At 36.8% G+C, this 7,472-nt stretch overlaps 1 non-coding gene across 1 annotated transcript; it reads right to left on the reverse strand.

Annotated features, from left to right (window-relative positions):
• Nucleotides 1-6,688: 6,688 nt before the first annotated feature.
• On the reverse strand, nucleotides 6,689-6,795 carry LOC123324384. Its single transcript, XR_006539765.1, has one exon. It is a non-coding gene; the product is annotated as a U6 spliceosomal RNA (small nuclear RNA).
• Nucleotides 6,796-7,472: the final 677 nt, after the last annotated feature.

Genomic DNA, 7,472 nt, shown 5'->3' on the forward strand with positions numbered 1-7,472 from the left:
TTATAACCAGTGTTAAATATATATTTTTAAAGAAGTCACAGGAAAAAAAGAAATTTTTATATACAGAATAACAAAAATAAGAATGACCACTTCTCATCAGAAACCATACAATGCCAGCCAAACATTGGTGGAACAACATTAAAATACTAGAGGAAAAATACTGTCCACCTAAAAATCTACATACAGTAAAAATATTTTTCAAGAACAAAAATGAACTAAAGACTTACTTTAGATATACAAAAGCTAAAATATTCATCATCAATAAATCTGTACTATTAGAAAAGTGAAAAGAAGTCTTTCAAGCAGAAGGAGAATAAAGTAAAATGGAAATCTGTATCTACACAACAGAGTAGAAAGAATTGAAAATGGCAAATATATGAGCAAACATAATTTTTTTAAAGATTTTATTTATTTATTTGAGAGAGACAGCTATAGTAAGAGAGAGCACGAGTGAGGAGGAGAGGGAGACACAGGCTCCCCGCTAAGCAGGGAGTCCGAATAGGGACTTGATCCCAGGATGCTGGGATCATGACCTGAGCTGAAGGCAGACATTTAACTGACTGAGCCACCCGAATGACCAAACGTAATTTTTCTTAGCTATGTAAAACAAGATTGAAAGAGAGGAAAAGGGGAACAAAGAACACATAAGACAAGTAGCAAAATACAGCAAAATGGTATATTTAAACCAACCATACCAATAACCAAATGAAATTGTGGTCTAAATATCCCAATTAAAAGTGAGAGATCAGCACACTGAATTAAAAAGAAAAAAAAAAAAAGAAAAACTCAGCAAAATGCTACAAAAAAGAAACAAACTCTAAAAAAACCCCCACAAATGAATTAAAAGGATGGAAAATATATACTATCGTGTAAACACTAATCAAAAGAAAACAGCTGGAGTGGACATATTAATATCAGACAAAGGGTATTCCAGAGAAAAGAATATTACCATGTTGAAAGAATCATTTTACAATGATAAAGGGTTTAATTCATCAAGAGGACATAATTAATCTATGATGACAGAAAGTACTTTCATGTTTGCATGCAGATGGGTTGGAGAGGCAGGGTTGGATAACAAAGGAGCACAAAAGTCTGTGGGTGACAGATCTGCTTATTTTCTTGATTAGGGTGATTATTCCAAGCTGTGTATGTGAAAGAATATAAAACTATTCAATTTAAATATGTGTAATTATGCCTTAATTATAACTCAACAGAATTGTAAAAAGATATGTGCCATCTAATGAAATTCAGAAAATAAAAAGTGAGAGGGGACATTCTCACCTCCTTTAAAACCTTAGGGGAGGGGCCCCCAGGCGGCTCAGCCTGCTAAAGTATCTGGCTTGGGTCATGATCCCAGGGTCCTGGGATCCAGCCCCTCCTAGGGCTCCCTGCTCAGCGGGGAGTCTGTTTCTCCCTCAGGTCTCCCCCCTACTCATTCTCTCTCTTATTCTCTCTCTCAAATAATTAAATAAAACCTTAAAGGGCGCCTGGGTGGCTCAGTTGGTTAAGCGACTGCCTTCGGCTCAGGTCATGATCCTGGAGTCCCTGGATGGAGTCCCATATCAGGCTCCCTGCTCGGCAGGGAGTCTGCTTCTCCCTCTGACCCTCCCCCTTCTCATGTGCTCTCTCTCATTCTCTCTCTCTCAAATGAATAAATAAAATCTTTAAAAATAAATAAATAAATAAATAAAACCTTAAAAAAAAAAAACACCTTAGGGGAAAGTTATTCAACATTTCACCATGAAGTATGATGGTAACCGTAGGTTTGTCCTACGTGCTCTTTATCAGTTTATGTTCCTTTCTGTTCCTAGTTTGCTGAAAGCTTTGTAATCAATGAAGGTTGGATTTTGTAAAATTCCTTTTCTGCATCTATTGAGATAATCGTATCATTTTTCTTTTTTAGTCTCGTTAATATGCCAAATTACATTGCTTAACTTTTAAACTGTAAACCCCTTTCATTTCTAAGATAAACCCCATTTAGTCATGATAAATTTCTGGATTTATTTTACCAAAATTGTGTTGAGAATTTTTGCATCAGTGCTCATAAAATTATTTTCCTGTCTTCCTTTTTTTTCTGGTTTTCTGCCAGGACATTGCTAGCCTCACAGAATGTGTTCAGAAATATGCCTTTATATTCAATTATCTGGAAGTGTTTATGTAAAATTGATATTATTTCTTTCTCAAATGTCTGGCAGAACCCACAAGTGAAGCCATCTAGGTCTAAAATTTTTTGATAGAATATATTTAAGTTCAAATTCAATTCGTTTAATGACCATAGAGATATTCTCTTTTTGAATGAGTTTTGGTAGCTTATGTCTTCAAGAAATGTATCCATTTCATCTATGTTGTCAAATGTATTTTCATTAAGTTGTTTATAACATTTTTTTAAAGATTTTATTTATTTATTTGACAGAGAGAGACATAGCGAGAGAGGGAACACAAGCAGGGACAGTGGGAGAGGGAGAATCAGGCTTCCTGCCGAGCAGGGAGCCCGATGCAAGGCTCCATCCCAGGACCCTGGGATCATGACCTGAGCCGAACGCACACGCTTAACGACTGAGCCACACAGGCACCCCTGTTTATAACATTTTCTTTCTTTTTTTTTTTTTTTAAGATTTTTATTTATTTATTTGACAGAGAGAGACACAGCGAGAGAGGGAACACAAGCAGGGGGAGTGGGAGAGGGAGAAGCAGGCTTCCTGCTGAGCAGAGAGCCCGATGCGGGGCTCGATCCCAGAACCCTGGGATCATGACCTGAGCCGAAGGCAGACGCTTAACGACTGTGCCACCCAGGCGCCCTATAACATTTTCTTACTAGTCTTTTACTCTCTGTAGAATTTTCAGAGATGGCCTTTTTCTCATTCCTTATTTTGGGGAATATATTCTTCATTGTTCCATTGAGGCAGAATATACAGCTCATTATAGATTTTTTAAAAGACTGACCATGTTATTGTCTTATTAAAGAATTTTTTCTTTGACACAAGGCTGCTCTTCAGCCCAGCATAAGGAGAATCTCTAGCAGCTTCTTCATTCCTATTTACCCACATGGGTTATACATTGGTTAACTCAAATTCTATAATGAAGGGATACAGATAAACTGATAGCAAATATGTGCAAACACCTAAAGCCAGGGTCTATTGTTCAGGTTCACGAAGGATTACCCTTTTCTCTCCCCATACATACAGGTTCCAGTCCAGTAATAGGTGAAAGACCAGGTGTTAGATGTCATCTAAAATGGATAGCTACACTCATTCAGGCATCTTTCTCTCAACCTGGAAAATAATGATTTTAGCGATATCTAGACTATTTTTAGAATGGAAAGTCATTATTTTATATCATGCTTTCCAATAATCTAACCCGATAAACAGAGAAGAGGTCCCGAAGATTTGCTATAGGTTACCTTAGATTCTAGGTACTATTAAATTCTGCTTCAATGGTTGTTTTCATAAGGGAAAAGACACATTCTACAGAGGAAGCCTAAGAAAATGCTTCCACGTTTAGGTCAGGGTTATTTTATTGAGCTTAAGGGTCTACATTGTGCATCAGCCTGTCCAGAAAAGTAAGACTCATGGAGCCTTTAATGTTTCCAAAAATAGTTTCAGAACTGCCAGACTGGTTTATCTGCATCTCACTATTATTGGATCCAACATTTCCCAGTAATTCACTGCTCTTCTTTCTAACCCTTCAGTTTGACAAACAACTTTGTGTATATTATTTAAGAACATATATGTCCCCCACAACTTTATCTCACTTCCCATATGCATATATCTTGGATACATGCTTTAATACTTTCAAATCTTTGAGTTCTCTTCCCTGGGAATAAAGCTTAATAGGGTGTCCTTTACAAAACAATAAATTCTTCCCTATCTTTAACAAAAAAGAAGAGAGAATATAAGATGAGAATTCTAGGAAAGTATATTGTTAGGTGTTTACAGCCAAATAAACCTTCAAATTTTATCTACTACATATTCAAATTATATCAATGTATATAATTCAAATTATATACATTGATATGTACTTTAAATAATGTCTATGTATAGCCAATAAAGCTTTAAGTATTGCATTACTATATTATGATCAAGATGATGTGGTATTGAAGTTGTTATAACTATTGTGTTGTGCAGCTTTGAAAGAGGAAAAACCAGTTGTTGCTAAAGAGCTTTGTTAAATCAATATGTGATTCATTAAGTGAAAATTCCAAACCCTTATGCTAATTTCCCTTTGAATGAATATTTCCAGTGGCAAAACTTGCACATTAATAGCTAAGAAATTCATTGTATATTGAACTGTTCACCAGGAAGTCAAAATGAAGTCATCACAGTTATTCATCAAATGAATTTATAACTCTGAAAATAAAAATTTTAAAGTTACCATTGAAAACAATAAAATTACAGTCAGTCATGGCCAAACAAAGAATATGAGCCAAGGAATTTAAGTACCTTCTTGTTCTTTGATGTATTTGTTTTAATGGAAAATTTCCCTTATGATGACAGCTTTGAACATTTAATTTATATTTATTCACATCAATCTGAGCCCTAGGTAAAAAGAAATCGCCATGTACTCTATACATTGCCTGTATCTTATAAACGTTATTTAAGCCAAGGTTTTAGATTAAGAATTGAAGTATGTATTCATTTAGCACCAATCCAGTGGTTCTAATTGCAGTTGTAATAATCATTGATTCACATTTCCCACAATGTTGGAGCAAACTTCCAGTATGGAATTCAGAAGTGAAGAAGAGTATTCACCCTTCTTAGTCAGTGAGAACACGTGGCTTACTATCACTGCATTGGCCTTGCACAGCCATAATGCATCAAGCTGTGTATACTGAGTCAAAAATCAGGTTGAACTCCAAAGAGAACTAGTCACAAACAATGAGACTTCCTAATTTAAAGTTTGGCCTCTCACTTAGACAACTGCCATAGGCTTCAAATTCTGCCCTCTGCTTTCTCATATACTTTCCTCAGTGGATCATGCACAAAGCACAGTTTTTCCTGAATAAATCCTAAATCCTCCATAAATGATGGATGTGATGCTATCCACTTGCTTAAAACTTAATACACTTGGGAAAAGACTGACATTTCTCATCATTACCTGTAAGGCCCTGCATCTTCTGGACCCTTGACAGCATTCTACCCTGATGTCTAGTACAATGCTTGAGACACATGGGCTGCTTTCAGAGTCCATATTATTCCAAGCTCCTCCCAACACAAGAATCTTTGTACAGCATTTTCCTTCTGCCTGGAACTCTCTCCTTCCTGCTCTTTCATCTGTTGATTCCATTAGGGCTCTGAATAAATATAACTTCTGAAAGGTCTTTCCTGAACTCTTTCTCCAGAAGTGCTTGGCTTCTGTAACTCTTTAGTCTTTTTATTTTAAATTTAATTTTATTATATTATATTAATCACCATATATTACATCATTAGGTTTTGATGTAGTGTTCCATGAGTCATTGTTGCGTATAACACCCAGTGCTCCATTCGATCCATGCCCTCCTTAAGACCCACCACCAGGCTAACCCATCCCCCTGCCCCCCTCCCCTCTAGAACCCTCAGTTTGCTTCTCAGTGTAACTCTTTAGTCTTAATCATTGCAATTTCTTCCTTTCTTAATAGCACTTGCTATACCTTTTATTGTTTTATTATTTGGCTATTTAATTGTATTTTTCTCTTCCTTTCCATACTATAAGCTCTTTAAGGACAGGAGCTGTATTTGTTTGTTTTTAGCCACCCAGCACTCAGCACAATGATGGTACAAAGTAGGTGAACAGTAAATATTTTAGCAAATAAATCATTTATACCAAACATCTGGACAAGTATTTATTTTTTAAATATTCCACTTAATGTAAAATTGATATTTTATTGATAGAAAAAAAGTCACTCTGTTTTGCTAATAGCTTTGGTGAATAAGAAAGCAATTTACTCATATCCTCATGGCTTCTTATTCCTCTTGTGACTAATAGCATTCATTAGCAAGTTGGCTTTTAAGAATCATGAGTACATTTCGAGTTTATATAAGAACCAAATTTATGTCATTAATATAATTCCTCCCAATAGCCCCATGGTAAGAAACTGTAGAAGGTCACTGTGGAGGGATAGACAAATTTGTGCAAAGCCAAGAGATCGCCTAAAAGGATAGACATCCTTCCTCTTTTTAATGTTATTAGGCAGGATGAAAAAAGTTTATTCCAACTGAGAGATACTGGGACTCCAAAATGGAAATGACCATGAGGAAACAGGAAGTCTGGGCAGGTAATCCAGGTTTAGTACCAGGACCAAAGGGAAATTAGAAAGGGGTGGCTCTGGTACAACATGTGGCTGCTCTGGAACACATCACTGAGACAATCACCCTGGCATAGAGGAAACACTTTAGCAGTGTGGTAATTCATGGAAGTGTAAAGTAAACAGCCACCATCTGTTTGGAGAAGACTGTCTGGTAGTAATCCAGGAGGTCCCGGATTCTGTTTTATTGAAAGGCCACTGAGGTCTGTAAGAAAATCAGCACAGTAGTGAGCAAGGCTCTTCTGAATTGTGGAGCACTAGTTTTCTACAGGAATCATAACAAAAGCAAATGCGGCCAAAAGGCTGGCCTACTAGCGGATTACTCAGTGCAGACCAACCGAGCTCAGGAGTTCTAGGAAGTTTGGAGAAAGATCTCCAGGTGGATGGTCCACATATATATATATTTTTTTTAATATGGAATGCTTCACGAATTTGTGTGTCCTCCTTGCGCAGGGGCCATGCTAATCTTCTCTGTATCATTCCAATTTTAGCATACGTGCTGCCGAAGCGAACACTGGTCCATATAATTTGAATGTGAATGAACAATATGGACTTAGTTAACTATCTCTGGCCGACACTGTCAGTGCTCCATCTACTTCCCATAGATCCTTACTACCATTTCTGAGCACAGAAGCTCTAGTTCCAACCGCCTGTCTTTGTGTCCTCTTGACTGAGGACTGACCACCAGAGCCTGTTCTGCTCAAGTGCTTAATGCATCAGAAGTGTTGGGGAATAGAAGAACTCCCTGGAAAATAGCTCAACCAATGGGAATTGGTAGAGAATTACCCCAATTCCTGCATTTTCAAAAGGAATAACTGAGGAATGTATTCTATTTGAATGCTCAGAATTCCCAGGTGGGAATAAATTACAGTGGCTCTGAGCTTGATAACAAAACCCTCTCTTGACTTCCTTCCTTTCCCTGCCTGTATTGTTTCCTAGGTCTTGTATAACAAAATAAAACAAAACAAAAACCCCAAACAACAAAAACAACAACAAAAAACAACAAATAAACTAAGTGACTTAAAACAACAGAAGTTTATTTTCTTATAGTTTTGGAGGCTAGAAAACCAAAATAAATGCATAAGCAGGATCATGCTTTCCCTGAAGGCTGTAAGGAAGAAATTTTCTTTGCTTCTTCCTCATTCTTGATGGTTGCCAAAAATCCCTGGTGTTCCTTTGTCTTCCAGTTCTA

The sequence above is a fragment of the Neomonachus schauinslandi genome, chromosome 3, assembly GCF_002201575.2.
Source record: "Neomonachus schauinslandi chromosome 3, ASM220157v2, whole genome shotgun sequence".
NCBI lineage: Eukaryota > Metazoa > Chordata > Mammalia > Carnivora > Phocidae > Neomonachus > Neomonachus schauinslandi.